The 23,678-nt window shown below is 40.7% G+C and overlaps 1 protein-coding gene across 3 annotated transcripts in view; it reads left to right on the plus strand.

The window, feature by feature from the left end:
• Positions 1 to 23,678, plus strand: part of ksr2 (kinase suppressor of ras 2) — a 262,478-nt gene that overhangs the window by 149,499 nt on the left and 89,301 nt on the right. The window lies entirely within an intron of this gene.

The raw sequence follows: 23,678 nt of genomic DNA on the forward strand, positions 1-23,678 counted from the left end.
GGGCGAAAGAAGGACATATTAAATATTAATAATAATAATAATAATAATGATAGCAATAAAAAAAAAAAAAAAAAAAAAAAAATATATATATATATATATATATAATTTTACCCGGTAACAAAAGGTAGAAAAAGGATTGATGGATGGGCAAAAAAGGACGGATTAAAAAAATGATAAAAAAATAAAAAAATTAAATATATATTTTTTTTACACAATAACAAGCGGTAGAAAATGGATGGATGGATGGGCAAAAAAGGAAAGATTAAAAAAAATTATAATAAAAAAATAATCAAAAATGTATTTACCCAGTAAAAAATTGATTGATTGATGGGCGAAAAAGGACAGATTTGCAAATAATCATTAACTTTGAATTTCATGGCTGCAACACGTGCCAAAGTAGTTGGGAAAGGGCATGTTCACCACTGTGTTACATCACCTTTTCTTTTAACAACACTCAATAAATGTTTGGGAACTGAGGAAACTAATTGTTGAAGCTTTGAAAGTGGAATTCTTTACCATTCTTGCTTGATGTACAGCTTAGGTTTTTCAACAGTCCGGGGTCTTGTTGTATTTAACGCTTCATAATGCGCCACACATTTTCGATGGGAGACATGTCTGGACTGCAAGCGGGCCAGGAAAGTACCCACACTCTTTTACTACGAAGCCACGGTGTTGTAACACGTGGCTTGGCATTGTTTTTCTGAAATAAGCAGGTGCGTCCATGATAATGTTGCTTGGATGACGACATATGTTGCTCCAAAACCTGTATGGACCATTCAGCATTAGAGGTACCTTCACAGATGTGTTAGTTACCCATGCCTTGGGAACTAACACACCCCCATACCATCAGAGATGCTGGCTTTTGAACTTTGCGCCTATAACAATCCGGATGGTTATTTTCCTCTTTGTTCCGGAGGATACCACGTCCACACTTTCCAAATATAATTTGAAATGTGGACTGGTCAGACCACAAAACACTTTTCCACTTTGCATCAGTCCATCTGAGATGAGCTCGGGCCCAGCGAAGCCGGCAGCGTTCCTGCATGTTGTTGATAAATGGCTTTCACTTTGCATAGTAGAGTTTTAACTTGCACTTACAGATGTAGCGACAAACCAACTGTAATTACTGAGAGTGGTTTTATGAAGTGTTCCTGAGCCCATGTGGTGATATCCTTTACACACTGATGTCCGTTTTTGATGCAGTACCGCCTGGGGGGTCAAAAGTCCGTAATAACATCGCTTACGTGCAGTGATTTCTCCAGATTCTCTGAACCTTTTGATGATTTTACGGACCGTAGATGGTAAAATCCCTAAATTGCATGCAATAGCTCGTTGAGAAATGTTGTTCTGAAACTGTTCGACAATTTGCTTACAAATTGATGACCCTTGCCCCATCCTTGTTTCTTGTTTGTGAATTACTTAGCATTTCATGCAAGCTGTTTTTATACCCAATCATGGCACCCACCTGTTCCCAATTAGCTTGCACACCTGTGCGATGTTCAAAATAAAAGTGTTTGATGAGCATTCCTAAGCTTTATTAGTATTTATTGCCACCTCTCCCAACTTTTTTGTCACGTGTTGCTGGCATCAAATTCTAAAGTTAATGATTATTAGCAAAAAAAAAATGTGTATAAGTTTTAACATCAAATATGTTGTCTTTGTAACATATTCAACTGAATATGGGTTGAAAATGATTTGGAAATCATTGTATTCCGTTTATATTTACATCTAATACAATTTCCCAACTCTTATGGAAACGGGGTTTGTACAAGGGGCACTATTGAGCAAGCTTTGGGAGCTTGTGTTGGCCACCGGTGATATTTCATTCTTTTTCTGTCGTCCTGAGCGATTGCAAACTTCGGTTTTGCGTCACGCATTCTAAGTCACCCCCGGGGTCCAATTTGACCAGAATCCTGTTGTTTCTGCAGCGACAATGAAAGCTCAGAATGCGCAACTTAAGTGTTGTGGTCTTCCTCCCCGTGTTGGAACATGTTTGTTCCACATGGCGGATGCCGTAAACAAACCTCCCCGGCCCTCGCCCATAATAATCACGCTCATCTCCATAATCCATCTCCGCTTGCTGGCAAAGGGATACACTCCGGCGTGTTGGAGAACAATAAGGCCTTGTCATATAACGACCGGAGGTGATGCGTCGCAGCGCACCGGCTAATGCGTGGTGGGAATGGCGCGGATGCTATTAAAGCGGCGCAGGAGACGGGGAGCGGCTGGGGAATGATGAAATAATGGAGCCGGTGTCAAGGATAGGGCTGATGTATCGTCGACGCTTAGTGTGGCGGGCCTCGGCAGAAAAAGGTATTTGGAGGGGAAGGCGTGTAGCGACATAATCTCGGCAGAGGCCCATTGTCATGGCGGGACGTCTAGCAGGGAAGCTTTGTCACGGCGCTGTCAAAGCGCTTCCGAATGCGCTGCGCTGTCGATGCCAGGCCTCTCTCGTCGATACGAGCGCAATTTGTGGGAGCGCCCGCTGGGTCTCACGCAGAGACCAGCGAGTTGAATATCAGAGCCTGTCCTCCACCACCAATGCTTTCCGCAAACTGTGCTCCTCTTTTGAAGCCGACTCGTGCGGCACTCCACTCGCGGCTAATAAGCTCGCCTGAGGAACAAGTCCTGTGGCAAAGCAACTTTTCATGTCCTTCAAGCCTCCGTGAAGACTGCCTTCAGGTTTATCTTCATACTTGCCAATCCTCCCGGATTTTCCAGGAGACTCCCGAAACCTCCCGGGACAAATTTTCTTCCGAAAATCTCCCGAACTTCAGGCGGAGCTGGAGGCCACGCCCCCTCCAGCTCCATGCGGACCTGAGTGACGTGTCCACAGCCTGTTTTCATGTTTGCTTTCCCACAATATTAACAGCGTGTCTGCCTAGTGACGTTATAACTGTAGAATGATCGAGGGCGAGTTCTTGGTTTCTTATGTAGGTTTATTGTTAGGCAGTTTCATTAACGTCCTCCCAGCGCAGTAACAACACACAACAACAGCAGTCTTTTTTCTCCTACCGTAAATCAGTTCGTCTACCATAAACAGCAATGTTGTGACACTCTTAAACAGGACAATACTGCCATCTACTGTACATGCATATGGTTAGAAAAACAAGGATGGACAATTCAACCTTTAACTCAACAATGAGTAGATGAGTGTTATGTGTGTGTAAATGTGTAAATAAATGAACACTGAAATTCAAGTATTTCTTTTATTGATATATATATAATAAAATAAATTATATATATATATATATATATATAGCTAGATTTCACTGAAAGTCAAGTATATATATATATATATATATATATATATATATATATATATATATATATATATATGTGTGTGTGTGTGTGAAATACTTGACTTGATGAATCTAGCTGTAAATATACTCCTCCCCTCTTAACCACGCCCCCAACCACGCCCTGCTCCATCCCCAACCACAACCAAACTTGTTATTTTTAATTAATATGAACTTGTTTGCTGATTATGTTGCTGCTACTTAAAGTGATTAACTCACGGTTACTTAAAGACAGAGAGATAACAACAATCACAAACACAACAACAAACTGTGTAAACATTTGATGGTAAAAGTGATAGCAAAGAAGCAGTTAGTGAAATAAATATGAAATATGAAATCAATATGAATAAATATGAATAATACAGAAATGACAATGAACATTATTACACTAAAAATGGAGCAATACAAATACCAATAGAAATAGCACGATTGATAATAATAGCAATAATTACCTCTATTATCAACAATACAACTGTCTCAAATGCAACAATACATAGATTGATAGATAGATAGATAGTACTTTATTGATTCCTTCAGGAGAGTTCCTTCAGGAAAATTAAAATTCCAGCAGCAGTGTACAGAGTTGAGATCAATTTAAAGAAAAAAGTAAAAAGTAAATAATGGGGGTTTAAAAGGAAACAAAATAGAGAAATATTACAAAAAGAATAAAAACAATGGGAATAACAATATAACAGTAAAATAAGAATATAACAAGACAAAGTAGGCAGTAGTGACCATGTTATGAAAACGTATTGCACTGTTAATGTTTTGCATCCCCTGTCATCCTAATACCCCTCGTCCCCCGTCCCGGAGAGGAGTTGTACAGTCTAATGGCGTGTGGGACAAAGGAGTTCTTGAGTCTATTAGTCCTGCACTTGGGATGAAGCAGTCTAGCACTGAACAGGCTCCTCTGGCTACTGATAACGCTATGCAGAGGGTGACTGGCATCATCCAGGATGCTCACTAGTTTGTCCACAGTCCTCTTCTCTGCCACCGTCACCAGTGAGTCCAGTTTCATTCCGATTGTAGAACCGGCCCGCCTGATCAGTTTCTCAAGTCTGGAGCTGTCCTTCTTAGATGTACTGCCCCCCCAGCACACTACCATGTAGAACAGAACACTGGCAACCACAGACTGGTAGTACATCCACAGGAGTTTTCTACAAATGTTCAAGGAGTGCAGTCTGCTGAGGAAGTACAGCCTGCTCTGTCATTTCTTGTACTGGTGGTCCGTGTTAACAGTCCAGTCCAGCTTATTGTCCACCCAAACCCCGAGGTACTTGAATGAGTCCACGGTCTGTACCTCAACTCCCTCGATCACAATAGGTTGTGACCGTGGACTCGACCTCCCAAAGTCAATGACCAGCTCCTTGGTCTTTGACGGATTGAGCTGCAAGAGGTTCGTGTGGCACCAGACAACAAAGTCCCTCACCAGGTTCCGAAACTCCTCCTCTCTGCCGTCCCTGATGCACCCGACGATGGCTGTGTCATCCGCGTACTTCTGGATGTGACACAGCTCTGAGTTGTAGCAGAAGTCAGCGGTGTACAGGGTGAAGAGAAGAGGGGCCAGCACCGTTCCCTGCGGTGCTCCGGTGCTGCTGATCACAGTGTCGGACGTGATGTCCTTCAGTCTGACGTACTGTGGCCTGTCGGTGAGGTAGTTCGAAATCCAGGCAACCAGGCAGGGGTCCACTTGCATTTTGTAGAGCTTGTCCTGAAGGAGGCGGGGCTGGATGGTATTAAAGGCACTCGAGAAGTCCAGGAACAGGATCCTCACAGTGCCATTTCCCTTATCCAGGTGTGAGTGGGCTCGATGCAGCAGGTAAAGGATAGCATCCTCCACACCAACGCCTTCCTGGTACGCAAACTGCAGGCTGTCCTGGGCATGTTGCACCTGTGGTCTGAGGAGGCTGAGAAATAGCCGCTCCAATGTCTTCATTAGATGAGAGGTGAGCGCCACTGGTCTGTAGTCGTTCAGCTCACTGGGGCAGTTCTTTTTGGGAACTGGAACAATGCATGACGTCTTCCAGAGGGTGGGCACTCTTCCCAGCTGCTGGCTGAGGTTGAAGATCCTTTGAAGTGGTTCACCCAGTTCTGCAGCACAGGTCTTCAGGAGTCGGGGGCACAGCTTGTCTGGGCCTGCTGCTTTCCTTGGCTGTAGCTTCCTCAGTTGACCTCTGACCTGGTCCGCAGAGATGACTAATGTCTGCGTAGAGGTGGTGGAGGGGGGTGCTGCCATGGCTGGGGGGGAGGTGCGTTGAGGGGAGCAGAAGAGGGGTTGGCTGTGATGGGAAGTGGGGGACGGAGAGGACACGGGCTGGTTAAACCGGTTAAAGAAGTTATTCATCTCATTGGCCCTCTTTATTGTCCCCACAACAGCTCTGGTCTTTGTCTTGTGGCCTGTGATGGTTTTCACACCTTCCCAGACCTCCCTCATGTTGTTCTGCTGCAGCTTCTGCTCCAGCTTCTTCCTGTAGCTGTCCTTAGCCTCCCTCACGCGTCGTTTCACCTCACGCTGTGCTGCTCTCATTGCCTCCCTGTCTCCACTCCTGAAGGCAGCTCTCTTCTTGTTGAGGACAGCTTTAACTTCTTGTGTTACCCAGGGTTTGTTATTAGGGTAGCACCGAACAGTCTTAGCAGGGCAGATCACGTCCACGCAGAAGTTGAGGTAATCTGTGAGACAGTGAGTCAGCCCATCAATGTCCTCACCCTGTGGAAACATTGATGGGCTGACATATATGTAATGATAACTTGAAATACAAAATAAAGAAGACCACGTTTCCATATGAGTTGGGAAATTGTTTTAGATGTAAAATATAAACGGAATACAATGATTTGCAAATCATTTTCAACCCATATTCAGTTGAATATGCTACAAAGACAACACATTTGATGTTCAAACTGATAAACATTTTTTTTCTTGCAAATAATCATTAACTTTAGAATTTGATGCCAGCAACACGTGACAAATAAGTTGGGAAAGGTGGCAATAAATACTGATAAAGTTGAGGAATACTCATCAAACACTTATTTGGAACATCCGACAGGTGTGCAGGCTAATTGGGAACAGGTGGGTGCCATGATTGGGTATAAAAACAGCTTCCCAAAAAAATGCTCAGTCTTTCGCAAGAAAGGATGGGGCGAGGTACACCCCTTTGTCCACAACTGCGTGAGCAAATAGTCAAACAGTTTAAGAACAACGTTTCTCAAAGTGCAATTGCAAGACATTTAGAGATTTCCACATCTACGGTCCATAATATCATCAAAAGGTTAAGAGAATCTGGAGAAACCACTCCACGTAAGCGGCATGGCCGGAAACCAACATTGAATGAATGTGACCTTTGATCCCTCAGTCGGCACTATATCAAAAAGCGACATCAATCTCTAAAGGATATCACCACATGGGCTCAGGAACACTTAAGAAAACCACTGTCACTAAATACAGTTGGTCGCTACATCTGTAAGTGCAAGTTAAAGCTCTACTATGCAAAGCGAAAGCCATTTATCAACAACATCCAGAAACGCTGCCGGCTTCTCTGGACCCGAGATCATCTAAGATGGACTGATGCGAAGTGGAAAAGTTTTCTGTGGTCTGACGGGTCCACATTTAAAATTGTTTTTGGAAATATTCGACATTGTGTCATCCGGACCAAAGGGGAAGAAGCAAACCATCCAGACTGGTATGGACGCAAAGTTCAAAAGCCAGCATCTGTGATGGTATGGGGGTGTATTAGTGCCCAAGGCATGGGTAACTTACACATCTGTGAAGGCACCATTAATGCTGAAAGTACATGCAGGTTTTGGAACAACATAAGCTGCCATTTAAGCGCCGTCTTTTTCATGGACGCCCCTGCTTATTTCAGCAAGACAATGCCAAGCCACATTCATTACGTATTACATTAGCGTGGCTTCATAAAAAAAGAGTGTGGGTACTTTCCTGGCCCGCCTGCAGTCTAGACCTGTCTCCCATCGAAAATATGTGGCACATTATGAAGCGTATAATACGACAGCGGAGACCCCGGACTGTTGAACGACTGAAGCTCTACATAAAACAAGAATGGTAAAGGATTCCACTTTTAAAGTTTCAACAATTAGTTTCCTCAGTTCCCAAACGTTTATTGAGTGTGGTTAAAAGAAAAGGTGATGTAACACAGTGGTGAACATGTCCTTTCCCAACTACTTTGGCACGTGTTGCAGCCATGAAATTCAAAGTTAATTATTATTTGCACAAAAAAATAAGTTTATGAGTTTGAACATCAAATATATTGTATTTGTAGTGCATTCAACTGAATATGGGTTGAAAAGGTTTTGCAAATCATTGTATTCCATTTATATTTACATCTAGCACAATTTCCCAACTCATATGGAAACAGGGTTTGTAGAAAAATAACCCTCAAATTATTGTGACCAAAAGACCTGCCAACAGAACCAGACTTCATGAATGTTTTTTTGTGACCAACAAGTATGTGCTCAAATCACTCTATAAAAACAAAAACAAAAGAAATAGTTGTAGAACTTATTGGAAACTCAAGACAGCCATGACAGTATGTTCTTTACTAGTGTATGCAAACATTTGACCATGACTATATACATATATATACAGTATGTGTGTATATATATATGTGTGTGTATATATATATATATATATATATATATATATATATATATATATATATATATATATATATATATATATATATATATATATATATATATATATATATATATGTACATATATATATTATACATATATATAATATATATATGTATATATATATATATATATATATATATATAATATATATATATTCTCGCCATCCACTGTTGGGAGCTCGCAAGTTCTTCTGGAGCTCACTTGCCCGAGGCCAAATAAATGGGCAGCCTGTATGAAATGCAGCAATCAGAGCTGCTAAAAAAGCATAATTATTCAGTGCGTCCGTGTGCAAACAGTAAACACGTCTGCGGGCCATCAGCGTCAACGTTCCTTGGTTTCACACTCCCTGGTGATCCATCCCGCCTTAGAAATTCAGTTTGTTGATTTTATTGCTGCAGGTGTCGCTCCAAACGGATGACGGCCCGCAGGCTAGCTCCAGCCCGTCACGTTGCCTGGTGTCCACTTGGGGGGACGCGTACAGTTTTTGGGTCTGGACCAACACACCTGCTGCAAAAGTGTGTGTGTGTGTTTATGTTACAGCTCAAGTGATGGTGTGGGAGTGTGTTTGTGTGGAGTGTGGATATAAATGGCCTAAAACGTCCTTCCTGTCAAATCTTGCACAACTCCTGTGTTTGTATGCGCGAGTGACGTCACCCACTCTGCGTCACGCGTCGCCTAGCAGCCCAGCGCGCCGCCAAAAAGGGGGTCCCATTGAGACTTGCCGACCATAAATGGGTTCCCAGTAAAAAGTGTTCCATTTCAATGCGGGCAAGGGCAAAGAGCTAGCCTGATGTGATAAAGTTACCCACGCGCTGGTTGTATAATTTTGTCATCAAACGTGACTTTTTTAACAACGGTGACTTTTTTTGGCACCGGTGTCCTCACAAACGCAACTAAAATGGAAACTCAATTTAACGGTTTTTGGAAGCCTTTTGTCCCCATAGGAGACAATGTAAATAGAAATGATCTGTTCCAGGGTCAAGCTGGAGCCATCATAGAACTTTAAGGATTTCAGGGTTTTTTAACCTGGGATTTAAGAGGAACAGTGTGGTTTTTCGTCCTGGTCGTGGAACTGTGGACCAGCTCTATACTCTGGGCAGGGTCCTTGAGGGTGCATGGGAGTTTGCCCAACCAGTCTACAAGTGCTTTCTGGACTTGGAGAAGGCATTGGACTGTGTCCCTCGGGGAGTCCTGTAGGGCAGGGGTGTCCAAAGTGCGGCCCGCCACACATTTTGCAAATATTGCAAAATTGATAGTATTGCAAAAATCTTAAAAAAGAAGAATGAGGTCAAATCTAATGAGAAAAAGTGGCAATGTTGACACAAAGCTGCCATGCAGGCAGTTTTTATTTTCATTTTGTCTTTATTTTCTTTTTTTTCCATTGCTCCAAAAAAAAAAAAGGACAAAAAAAAAAATCTATGTTATAATGAATTATTAAAATTATCCCTTTAAAATGTTTTATGTGGAAAAAATATTGCATATGTTGTGTGGTTGCCATATAAAAATATCAAGGTTTTGACAAAACAGCATAAAACAAACAAAAAAATAGTTCAAACTTAAAATCGACAGATATATTGGAAGCTGATCTTGAAATGTAAGTGTTAAAAGTAAAAAAAGACCTAATAAAATTGCATCACTTTGATTGGGGAACCTTTCGGATCTCCAATATATTTAGTAGGATTTTATTTAACTTTTCACTGTGATTACTCAAAAATATTAAATAATTAAAATCACTGGTGTCCTGCATTATTGATCTTTGAGGGCTTTAATGGCTAAATAAATGAACTCTCCTGAAGGAATCAATAAAGTACTATCTATCTATCTAAATACTGCATATTTTAGTTTTACTATAAAAAACAAAGTTTTCTTTGACAGAAAAGGCATAAAACCTTATTTGTTTTACTTTATATCAACCTCAAGTTGATATAGAGATTTACTGTAAGCATTAAATAAAAAATAATAATAATAATTTAACTTATTTTTAAAATTTTAGGAGCCTTAAGGATAAAAAATGGGGTGTGGGAAAAAATCGATTCGAATACGAATCGAATTGTATACGTTTTGCGATTCAGAATCGATTCTCTTTTTTTTAAAATCTCTTTTTTTTTTTTTTTTTAATCAATCCAACAAACCACTATACAGCAATACCATAACAATGCAATCCAATTCCAAAACCAAACCTGACCCAGCAACACTCAGAACTGCAATAAACAGAGCAATTGAGAGGAGACAAACACGACACAAAACAAACCAAAAGTAATGAAACAAAAATGAATACTATCAACAACAGTATCAATATTAATTATAATTTCAGAATAGCAGTGATTGAAAATCCCTCACTGACTTTATCATTACACATTTATAAAAATAATAAAAAAGAACAATAGTGTCACAGTGGCTTACACATGCATCGCATCTCATAAGCTTGACAACACACTGTGTCCAATATTTTCACAAAGATAAAATAAGTCATATTTTTGGTTTGTTTAATAGTTAAAACAAATTTACATTATTGCAATCAGTTGATAAAACATTGTCCTTTACAATTATAAAAGTTTAAAAAAAAAATCTGCTACTCTGCTAGCGTTTCAGCAGACTGGAGTAGATCCTGCTGAAATCCTATGTATTGAATGAATACATAATCGTTCTGAATCGGAAAAATATCGTTTTTGAATCGAGAATCGAATCGAATCGAATCAAAAAAATTGATATATTATCGCCCCCGCGACCCCGAAAGGGAATAAGCGGTAGGAAATGGATGGATGGATGGATGGACCCCAAGAATCGATATTGAATCGAATCGTGGGACACCCAAAGATTCACAGCCCTAATATATATATATGTATATATATATATATATATATATATACATATATATATATATATATATATATATATATATATATATATATATGTATGTATGTATGTATGTATATATATATATATATACTGTTTTTCCTTTTTGGAGTCGGGGGGGGGGGGGGTTGGGTGCTGTAGCCTATCTTACTAAAAACAAATGTTGTCTGTCTATCTATGTTGGCCCTGCGATGAGGTGGCGACTTGTCCAGGGTGTACCCTGAGTGTGGCGCATATTTGTAACAGTGTTAAAGTTGTTCATACAGCCTCCCTCAGTGTGACCTGTATGGCTGTTGACCAAGTATGAATTGCATTCACTTGTGTGTGTGACAAAAGCCGTAGTTATTATGTGACTGGGTCGGTTTGTAAAGACAGTGCCTCTAAGTTTTATTCGCGCTCTGTACTTCTCCCTAAGTCCGTGTACACAGCGGGGTTTTGAAAAGTCATACATTTTACTTTTTTTAAAACTGATACCGATAATTTCCGATATTACATTTTAAAGCATTTATCAGCCGATAATATATCGGCAATCCGATATTATCGTACATCCCTAACGATAACTATAGATCGGGATACTTATCCTCCTATGAACCAATTCTAGACAAGTGGTGTTTGTACAGGTGTTGGCAGGTGTCAAAGTCGGTGGTGTGGCGGTTACCATGGCAACTCTGCAGCCTTGCTTCCGTTCTTCTTCATGTTGATATCCCCCCCTGGATGATCCATTTGATTCCGTTGTATCTGTTTGCGTCTCCAAACTTGCTCGCCCATGCATGCCCGCTAATGGCGACCTCCACGACCCTAGCATTCGCCGTAATGCAAACGCCCACACGTTCTCTCCCAACGCCGTTACCTTGCGCTGTCGCTCAGCCACGCCGCATATCACGATGCTTTCTTTTTTTTGTCGGGACGTGTTCGGATCTTTGCACCATTTTGTTTGCTCTCAGTCACCTCAGTCACACCGCTGATTGAATCGGATTGACACTCGTGTCCGTTTCGCAGCGAAGAGGCGGGTCCCGCGCGGCGCTAACAATAACACGAGTGGGCGCTCGGCTTGCAGTTGTGACAATGAGAATAATTAAAATTTGCTTTAATGGCCACGTGCGCGCTCCTCTCCCTCACCTGCGCTCCGCAACGCTCCTCTCCCACGTCGGCGATGGCGGCGTCCTCGTGTGGAGAGGCATTTCAGTGGAATGTCAAATCAAACTATATTTGGCAACCCAAGAGCCTCCTAAACACCACTAGTCTCTGCACATGTGCACAGGCTGGGTGGCTTTAATTTGAACACAAACAACACACTGCTGGGGGTCATGTGACTGTCCAGTAAAGGGGGGGGGGGGGGGGGGGCTCTCCGACCTGATTAGGCCAAGGTAAAGATGGAGGAGGACGTTGTTGTCGGGCGCCTTTTAGGCTCGTCCATCCGTCACAATAACTCAAGCGTGCAATAAACGGACAACCGTTGCAGTCCAACACAATCAAAATAAAAATGGGTTGATTGTTTAAAATATTTAATGATTGCTTAAAAAAATATATTAAAAAATTCAGCATTTGATTGAATTCCACCAACGTGACTCCCTCTGACTTTGTTATTAACTGCTCAAATTAATATGTAATTGTTAATAAATAAAACATGTTTTTTTAAAACAATTTTTTTTCAGCATTTTACACATGAGGCTCCATTTGACCAAGGTATTAGCTATTAATATTATCTATTATCTATAAAACATTAAATGAACGAAACAGTTCCCCTCAATTGTATTGTGTTTTTTAAATGTATAAATATTTTTTTTCTAAATATACTGTTATCATAATGTTTATTGTCTTCAATGAGGGTAACATAAGACTTTGGTATTTACTGATCAAATTAATATGTCTTTATTAATAAATAAAACAAGTTTAAATATAACTAAAATGTTAAACTGTTGCATTAATTTGCCTTTATTTAATTGTGCTGTTTAGAATATTAAAAAAAAACATTACATTTTTTTTCCCAGCATTTTATACTTGAGGCGCCATTTGACCAAGGTATTATATGCACAATTTGATATTCTATTATTAATACATATTTTTTTAAATAGTGAAAAAAAAAAAAAAACATTCAATGAACGCAACAATTGGGTAACATAAAGTTCCATAAGACTTTGGTATTTAATATTCAAAATAATCTTATTATTAATAAATAAAACATGTTTAAATACAACTAAAACATTAAATTAATGCGTTAGTTGCCCTTTATTTTTGTGCTGTTTAAAATATTGAAAACATTTTTTCAATATTTTTTTCCCGGCATTTTATTGACTCCAATAAGGGTAACATGAGGCTCCATAAGACTTTTGTATTTTCTTCTTAAATGTATATTTAATAAAATATTGAAAGCTTTTTTTTATTTTTTATTTTCAGCATTTTATTGAATCCAATGAGGGTAACAGGAGGCTCCATAAGATTTTGGTATTCATTGCTTAAATCAACATCTAAATATTAATAAATAAAACATGTTTAAATATAACTAAAACATAAAATTAATTTGTTAATTGGCCTTTATATTTGTGCTGTTTGAAATATTGAAAAACATTTTTTATATTTTTTTTTCAGCATTTTATAGACTCCAACAAGGGTAACAGGAGGCTTCATAAGACTTTTGTATCCTATTCCTAAATGTATATTTAATAAAATATTGAAAACATTTTTTTTATAATTTTTTTCAGCTTTCTTTTGACTCCAATGAGGGTAACATGAGGACCCATAAGACTTTGGTATTTACTGCTCAAATTGATATGTAATTATTAATAAATACATCATAATCAAATATAACTAACACATTAAACTGGCTTTTATTTATTGTGCAGTTTAAATATTTTAAAATATTTTTTTAATATATTTTTTCCAGCATTTTATTAACTCTAATGTGGTTAAAGAGGCTCAATAAGACTTTGGTATTTTCTTCCAAAATGTATATTTTATATGTAATACAATAATGAATATACACTTTTAACATAATAAATTATTGAAAAAAATGTATAAAAATAAAACATTAAATGCAATAACTATTTTGATCAAATATTGTATTATTTTATTTTTTAACAATAATTTAAATATTTGAACTTTGCATCAAATTTTGTATGGGAACAAAGGCATCCGTTGGAGATTTTTTATTTAAAAAGTTTCTGTTCTCTGCAATGAGGTGGCGAATTGTCCAGGGTGTATCCGCCTTCCGCCTGAATGCAGCTGAGATAGGCTCCAGCACCCCTCGTGACCCCAAAAGGGACAAGCGGTAGAAAATGGATGAATGGAAGTTTCTGTTGTTTTTTTGTCTTTTTTACATAATTTTCTTTGAAAAAAAAAAGTAATCTATTTTTATAGTACATTTTTGCTAAGTAATTTGAATAACCCTCCATTTTTGTCCGACACCACCAAGACAAAGCTATAAGTCACTCGTCCCTCACAATCTGTTTTTTCGTGCGCGGAACACGGCAGACAGTTTTGATTGGATCTTGCTCAAATGTTGAGTGGAAGAACCTGACCCCAAACTTTCCCCTTCAACTTTAGTTTTGACAAAATTACGACAATCTGCGAGTTCATTAGCTACAAACCCTGTTTCCATATGAGTTGGGAAATTCTGTTAGATAAAAATATAAATGGAATACAATGATTTGCAAATCATTTTCGACCCATATTCAATTGAATGCACTACAAAGGCAAGATATTTGATGTTCAAACTCATACACTTTTTTTTTTTTTGCAAATAATAATTAACTTAGAATATCATGGCTGCAACATGTGCCAAGGTAGTTGGGAAAGGGCATGTTCACCATTGTGTTACATCACCTTTTCTTTTAACAACACTCAATAAATGTTTGGGAACTGAGGAAAGTAATTGTTGAAGCTTTGAAAGTAGACTTCTTTCCCATTCTTGTTTTATGTAGAGCTTCAGTCGTTCAACAGTCCGGGGTCTCCGCTGACGTATTTTACGCTTCATAATGCGCCACACATTTTCGATGGGAGACATGCCTGGACTGCAGGCAGGCCAGGAAAGTACCCACACTCTTTTTTTACAAAGCCACGCTTTTGTAACACGTGCTGAATGTGGCTTGGCATTGTCTTGCTGAAATTAGCAGGGGCGTCCATGAAAAAGACGGCGCTTAGATGGTAGCATACAGTATGTTGTTCCAAAACCTGTATGTACCTTTCAGCATTAATGGTGCCTTCACAGATGTGTAAGTTACCTATGCCTTGGGCACTAATGCACCCCCATACCATCATAGATGGTGGCTTTTGAACTTTGCGTCGATAACAGTCTGGATGGTTTGCTTCTTCTCCTTTGGTCCGGATGACACGATGTCGAATATCTCCAAAAACAATTTGAAATGTGGACTCGTCAGACTACAGAACACTTTTCCACTTTCCATCAGTCCATCTTAGATGATCTCGGCCCCAGAGAAGCCAGTGGCGTTTCTGGATGTTGTTGATAAACGGCTTTTGCTTTGCATATTAGAGCTTTAACTTGCACTTACAGATGTAGCAACCAACTATATTTAGTGACAGTGGTTTTCTGAAGTATTCCTGAGACCTTGTGGTGATATCATTTACAGATTTATGTCGGTTTTTGATACAATGCCGTCTGAAGGATCAAAGGTCACTGTCATTCAATGTTGGTTTCCAGCCATGCCGCGTACGTGGAGTGATTTCTCCAGATTCTCTGAACCTTTTGATGGTATTATGGACCGTCCATCCAGCCATCCATCTTCTTCCGCTTATCCGAGGTCGGGTCGCGGGGGCAGCAGCCTAAGCAGGGAAGCCCAGACTTCCCTGTCCCCAGCCACTTCGTCCAGCTCCACCCGGGGGATCCCGAGGCGTTCCCAGGCCAGCCGGGAGACATAGTCTTCCCAACGTGTCCTGGGTCTTCCCCGTGGCCTCCTACCGGTTAGACGTGCCCTAAACACCTCCCTAAGGAGGCGTTCGGTTGGCATCCTGACCAGATGGCTCCTCTCGATGTGGAGGAGCAGCGGCTTTACTTTGCGTCCCTCCCGGATGGCAGAGCTTCTCACCCTATCTCTAAGGGAGAGCCCCGCCACACGGCGGAGGAAACTAATTTCAACCGCTTGTACCCGTAATCTTATCCTTTCGGTCATGACCCAAAGCTCATGACCATAGGTGAGGATGGGAACGTAGATCGACCGGTAAATTGAGAGCTTTGCCTTCCGGCTCAGCTCCTTCTTCACCGCAACGGATCGGTACAACGTCCGCATTACTGAAGACGATCCACTCTTCCCCCACTTGTGAACAAGACTCCTTGGTACTTGAACTCCTCTACTTTGGGCAGGGTCTCCTCCCCAACCCGGAGATGGCATTCCACCCTTTGCCGGGCGAGAACCATGGATTCGGACTTGGAGGTGCTGATTCTAATTCCAGTCACTTCACACTCGGCTGCGAACCGATCCAGTGAGAGCTGAAGATCCCGGCCAGATGAAGCCATCAGGACCACATCATCTGCAAAAAGCAGAGACCTAATCCCGCGGCCACCAAACCAGAACCCCTCAACGCCTTGACTGCGCCTCGAAATTCTGTCCATAAAAGTTATGAACAGAATCGGTGACAAAGGACAGCCATGGCGTATTGCAACCCCCCCTGGAAATGTGTTTGACATACTGCAGGCAAAGTGGACCAAGCTCTGACACTGATCATACAGGGAGCGGACCGCCACAATAAGACAGTCCGATACCCCATACTCTCTGAGCACTCCCCACTGTACTTCCCGAGGGACACGGTCAAATGCCTTCTCCAAGTCCACAAAGCACATGTAGACTGGTTGGGCAAACTCCCATGCACCCTCAAGAACCCTGCCCAGAGTATAGAGCTGGTTCACAGTTCCACGACCAGGACGAAAACCACACTGTTCCTCCTGAATCCGAGGTTTGACTATCCGGCGTAGCCTCCTTTCCAGTACACCTGAATAAACCTTACCGGGATGTTGAATTCCCTAAATTTCTTGCGATTGCACTTTGAGAACTGTTGTTCTTAAACTGTTTGACTATTTGCTCATGCAGTTGTGGACAAAGGGGTGTACCTCGCCCCATCCTTTCTTGTGAAAGACTGAGCATTTTTTTGGGAAGCTGTCTTTATACCCAATCATGGCACTCATCTGTTCCCAATTAGCCTGCACACCTGTGGGTTGTTCCAAATAAGTGTTTGATGAGCATTCCTCAACTTTATCAGTATTTATTGCCACCTTTCCCTACTTCTTTGTCACGGGTTGCTGGCATCAAATTCCAAAGTTAATAATTATTTGCAAAAAAAAAAAAAATTATCAGTCTGAACATCAAATATGTTGTCTTTGTAGCATATTCAACTGAATATGGGTTGAAAATGATTTGCAAATCGTTGAATTCCGTTTATATTTACATCTAACACAATTTCCCAACTCATATGGAAACAGGGTTTGTACAATTAAAACAGTGGCTGTTGCTGACATGGTCCAGACGCTCCACAGACGAGGACACACAGCCCTCCGCACCGTGCTGACAAGTCTGATAACGTGTCCGTCGCCCACCAGGCCGTGATGTCACTTCCTTCTTGGGATTGAGTTATCATCTTGATTGAGTGTAATTGAGACCTCCATCGGAGTGTACAGAAGACGCCGAGGTCCCCCGAGGGGAAGCAGGAAGAGGAAGAGGACAGGCGGCGAGGGGAGAGGGGGGGACTCTGAGTAGCCAATGTCGACCCTCTATGAGATTAGCGCTGTCAACAAGAAAATATGACCGGTTTCTTATTGATTAATAGCAATGGTTGTCTTTGTCCACACATCGCTTGATTCAATTGCGTCCTTTTAAAGACAAACATGTGACGTGTCATCGCGGAAATGTCTTCAATGGATTTGTTTGATGACTCACACTAGGGCTGGGCAATATATGGAATATACTCGATATATCGTGCGATATAGAAAATGACTATATTGTGATATTAGAGTATATGTTCTCACGCAGTTTCTTTTTGCTGCGGGCAATACACTACCACTCTCTTGTCTCTCCTTCTCACAGAGAAATAAAACAAGCGCACCTTCTTACATACGTCACATACTGACGCGCGTGCAGCGTCATACGCCCTCGCCGAGCAGTGCCAGGTGCTAACGGAGCGGTGCGAGTGGTAATACGAGAGAGAGAAGCTGCCAATCTGGTAACAAATGAAGGAAGAATTAATTCCCAAGAAAAAACAGCAGGGGGTCAATCGTCTAGCGGTGGTTTGGCTTCAATTAGGAAGGTGTTTTACAATTATGCGGCAAAAGTGTTGCTACAAAAAAATAGCACCACTGCTAATGTGTAGCATGATTTGAAAAGTCACCCGCTAGAGAATGAAGAGTGCTTTAAACTCTGCATGTCAACATCTTGGCCGGTGCCACACCAACAAAAAGCCCAAGCAACCATTTCCACATCAACACCGCATGAAAAAAAATAGTCAATAACCTTTGAGGCACTTGTGATTTAGGACTGTATAAATAAACATTGATTGATTAATTGAAGGAGATAACGTCCGCAGGAACTTACCACATATGGAAGGACATACACTATTTGATTTCCTATTAACGTATTTCCTTGAATTGCCGCCGGGGCGCGAATCAATTTAAAACCTCTTCTCACTCCGGCGTTTACCAAAGGCATGCAGTAAAGGCAAGCATGCGCTAATTATTTTAAAACCTCTTCTCACTCCGGCGCTTACCAAAGGCATACGGTAAATTTAGGCCTGCGCTTATAAATTTGAGTGTGATGTAAGGACACCATCATGAAAAGCACATTTAATAAAAAAAAACATTATTATGGTCTTACCTTTACTTATAAATGAAGTCCATGCGCAGCTCAATCTGATCAACTGATCAACTGATAACTTGTTTATAAAAGTCTTCCTTATCTTTCTTCAGTTTTTAAAGTCTCGCTGTCTCGATGGAGATCTTCCTTTATTACCTCCTGCTTCGATTGAAAGTCCAGTTTAGAAAACTGTTTTATTTTAGATATGTAATCCTCCATGTTAAAAGTGCAAGCAAGTGATCGCTGCTCACTCTTGCTGCTTGTTGTCACTTCTTCTGCAGCCGAGTAGTCGCAAGAAGGATCACTAGCGCCCTCTACTACTAGGAGGTGGGAGTCATTTAATGACTCATATTTGACACACGCCGCTACGGTATATTAATAAAACATAGCTGCTTGCTGTTCTTTTTAGCATATTCAATAGCCTTGGACCTTAAATCCTACCGAATAGCTCTTAATCTTCTTCCCTTTATGCGATTTCAAATGATTGAAATTAGCCTCCTCCATTTTGAAAATAATGACAGGGGAAGTGTCAATCGTGACGTGACAAGTTTGACCCGGCGGAAATTCTAGGCATATGCTAATTATTTGGCGAAACTGGTTTGACCCGGCGGAAATTCTAGACACGCGCTATTAAGAATAATATTTTGCGAAACGAGTTTGACCTGGCGTTAATCCTGATCTGGCGGTAATGCTAAGCATGCGCTTACTATTTTGCGAAACGAGTTTGACCCTGCAGTAATTCTAGGCAGGCGCATACTATATACCCGGCGGCAATTCAAGGAAATACAGTATGCAGCTCATTTTTATTTTACACTTTTTGAAATAGCTTGTGTGACATCATGCACAAAAGTGTGCGTGGAAGTCTTTGTGTGAGTCCTTCTGGGACCAACGGATCACTGCCACACTCCCTCGGGGACAGGTTTACAGATAGTCTTCATATTTTCATGGTCTTTGGGTGCTTTTCAGCAATTGTCTCACTTTCCTTTCTTCCTTCTTGTCTCGTCTCCCGGCTTTCACCATCCCCCCTCATGGCTTCCGACGCTGCTAATAAAGAGACAGGCGATTGGATAACTCGTTCCAGCTGAGATAGCCACTCACCTGTCTGATGCTTAATGGCCGGCACTTGCACACACCCTGCCCGCAAGGAACGCATGGACCACGCCCCTTCCACAGTGCACTTTATATGTTTTAAACTATTGTAGTGGCGTTCGGTACAAAAAATGCACTTTAATTTAGTGTTGTTTTGCTATGTCACCTTAGTGACATCATGCACAAAAGTGCACTAATAGCTTGTTTTAAAATGTCTCTGACAATCTTGTACTTTCTGTTTTGGAAATGGCATGAATGTTTGTGCCACTGCTTAATAACTGTTTAATAAATAGAGTTTTGCTAAATTGACTTCTTGATTTGATTGATTTCCATGCCGTGTCGGATTAAAATTGTAAAAACTCATACTCTTGGCTAGATATGGGCAAATCTCGACCCGTTATGATTTTTAAACGAGCCCGCCAGACATTTCCAAATACAAACTCCAAAATCAGTGAAGTTGGCCCGTTGTGTAAATAGTAAATAAAAATAGAATACGATGACTTGCAAATCCTTTTCGACTTATATTCAATTGTATGGACTGCAAAGACAAGATACTTAATGTTCCAACTGAGAAACTTTGTTAATTTTTGCAAATATTAGCTCATTTGGAATTTGGTGCCTGCAACATGTTTCAAAAAAGCTGGCACAAATGGCAAAAAAGACTGAGGAATTTAAGGAATGCTCATCAAGCACTTATTTGGAACATCCCACAGGTGAACAGGCTAATTGGGAACAGGTGGGTGCCATGATTGGGTATCAAAGCAGCTTCCATGAAATGCTAAGTCATTCACAAACAAGGATGGGGCGAGGGGTCACCAATTTGTCAACAGATGCCTGAACAAATTGTCCAACAGTTTAAGAACAACATTTCTCAACGAGATATTGCAAGGAACTTAGGGATTTCACCGTATCATCAAAAGGTTCAGAGAATCTGGAGACATCACTGTACGCAAGTGGAAAGGCTCGTGACCTTGGATCCCTCAGGCGGTACTGCATTAAAAAGCGACATCAGTGTGTAAAGGATATCGCCACATAGGCACAGGAACACTACAGAAAACCACTGTCAGTAACTACAGTTTGTCGCTACATCTGTAAATGCAAGTTAAAACTCTACTATGCAAAGCAAAAGCTATTTATCAACAACACCCAGAAACGTTGCCGGCTTCGCTGGGCCCGAGCTCATCTAAGATGGACTGATGCAAAGTGGAAAAGTGTTCCGTGGGCGGACCAGTCCACATTTCAAATTTTTTTTGTAAACTGTGGACGTTGTGGCCTTTCGGACCAAGAAGAAAAGAAAAGACTGTTATCGACGCAAAGTTGAAAAGCCAGCATCTGTGATGGTATGGGGGTGTATTAGTAACCAAGGCATGGATAGAATAGAATAGAATAGAATGGACTTTATTGTTATTATATTTGCATATATCAAGATTAAGGACTCCAACTTAATTTGCGGTAGTGGGAACAAATATGGAATACAAATAAAACATACACAAGAAGTAACAAAGATAAAAAATAAGATTTGAAATAAACAGACTATTTTCTAATAAATATAATAAGCAATCCTGTACAATATACAACATACTGTACAATATACAGAACAACAACAAGAGTACCGAAGTAATTAAAAAACAATCAATGTGGGATCTATTGCACTTGAAGGGTAATATTGCACAGTAAGGTATTAGGGTAGGATAATGTATAGGGGTGAATTATTTTTTATAATCTAGAGTTCAAGATGGTTGACAGCTCTGGGAAAGAAGCTGTCTCTGAGCCTGTTTGTTCTGGCTCTGGTGCACCTGCAGCACCTGCCCGACGGTAGCAGGTCGAACAGGTGGAAGCCAGGATACTTATACTTATACTTATATATCTGCAAAAGCACCATGAATGCTGAACGGGTACATACAGGTTTTGGAGCAACACATTATGCCATCCAAGTGATGTTATCATGGACGCTCCTGCTTAATTCAGCAAGACAATGCCAAGCCACATTCTGCGCGTGTTAGAACAGCGTGGCTTCGTAGTACTAGACTGGCCTGCCTGTAGTGCAGACCTGTCTCCCATTGAAAATGTGTGGCGCATTATGAAGCCTAACATACCACAACGGAGACCTCTGGACTGTTGAACAACTTAAGCTGTAATTCAAGCAAGAATGGGAAAAAATTCCACGGGAAAAGCTTCAAAAATTGTTCTCCTCAGTTCCGTTAAGTATCTTGTCTTTGCAATCTATTCAATTGAATAGAAGTTGAAAAGGATTTGCAAATCATTGTGTAATGTTTTTATTTACCATTTAGACAACGTGACAACTTCACTGGTTTTGGGTTTTTGTACTTTTACAAACAGATTATGAATCGAAGATTTTTTTTAAGGCTTAAAGTCCACCAAAGCCTCTCTTTTAATTAATTTACGTGGACCCCGACTTAAACACATTGAAAATCTGTCACAACGGTGAGGTCGCAGCTCATTGCGGGGTTTGTTCTCCCGGGATGCAAACAGACTATTCCGGACCAGGCGTGAAAGTAGGAACATATTTATTAATCCGACTCAGGCCATGAAGTAAACAAAAATAAACTATGGCGTTGAACAAACTTAAAACTGTGGCATGAAACAAACAACGTAAACTATTGCATGGAACACACAAGAAACCGTGGCAAGAAATAAACACGACCTGCGTGGACACGAAATGAATCCAGCAACATGAACTGTAGTAGCGCATGGAAAAAAGCAATGACGCCAGGCCGACTGACTGGCAAAGACAGGCTTTAATAAGGGTCTTGATTAGAAACAGATACGTGGTCCAAACACCAGAGGCAGGTGAAAATCCTAAGTCAGCATGGTATCCAAAGAAAACAGGGGAGCCCAAACAGGAACTAAAATTGATTGATTGATTGAAGCTTTTATTAGTAGATTGCACAGTACAGTACATATTCTGTACAATTGACCACTAAATGGTAACACCCGAATAAGTTTTTCAACTTGTTTTGTAAGTCCGGGTCCAAGTTAATCAATTCATGGTACAAATATATACTATCAGCATAATACAGTCATCACACAAGTTAATCATCAGTGTATATACAGTACATTGAATTATTTATAATCGGGGGTTGGGATGTGGAAGGGGGGTAGGTTTGCTTGATATCAGCACTTTAGTCAATGATATCATCTTAGAAATGGACATTGAAACAGTGTAGGTCTGACTTGGTAGGACATGTACAGCAAGTAGTGGACATAGAGCGATCAGAAAGCATAAGAACAAGTATATACATTTGATTATTTACATTTGTTTATTTACAATCCGGGGAGATGGGATGTGAATGGAGGAGGGTATTAGTAAAGGGTTGAAGTTGCCTGGAGGTGTTGTTTTAGAGCGGTTTTGAAGGAGAATAGAAATGCACTTACTTTAAAACCTTTTGGGAGTGCATTCCACATTGATGTGGCATAGAAAGAGAATGAGTTAAGACCATTGTTAGATCGGAATCTGGGTTTAACGTGGTTTGTGGAGCTCCCCCTGGTGTTGTGGTTATGGCGTTCATTTACTTTAAGGATGTACTTCGGTATCAGGGAGGGGTAGCAGATTTTATAGACTAGGCTCAGTGCAAGTTGTTTTACTCTGTCCTCCACACTGAGCCTGCCCACTTTGGAGAAGTGGGTAGGAGTGAGGTGTGATCTGGGGTTGAGTTCTAGAAGTAACATGACTAGCTTGTTCTGGGATGTTTGGAGTCTAGATTTGAGGGTTTTGGAGGTGCTGGGGTACCAGGAGGTGCATGCGTCGTTGAAAAAGGATTGAATGAGAGTTCCCGCTTTTGTTGACCAGAGAGGAGATTCTCTAGAGAAATCTCGTTCCTTGGTTGACCTTTTTGATTATCTTGGTTGCCATTTTATCACAGGAAAGATTAGCCTCTAGAATGGAACCTCGGTAGGTGACCTCATCTTTCCTGGTGAAAACAATGTCACCCACTTTAATAGTGAAGTCACTGACTTTCTTAATGTTGA

The sequence above is a fragment of the Nerophis ophidion genome, linkage group LG01, assembly GCF_033978795.1.
Source record: "Nerophis ophidion isolate RoL-2023_Sa linkage group LG01, RoL_Noph_v1.0, whole genome shotgun sequence".
Taxonomy (NCBI): Eukaryota; Metazoa; Chordata; class Actinopteri; order Syngnathiformes; family Syngnathidae; genus Nerophis; species Nerophis ophidion.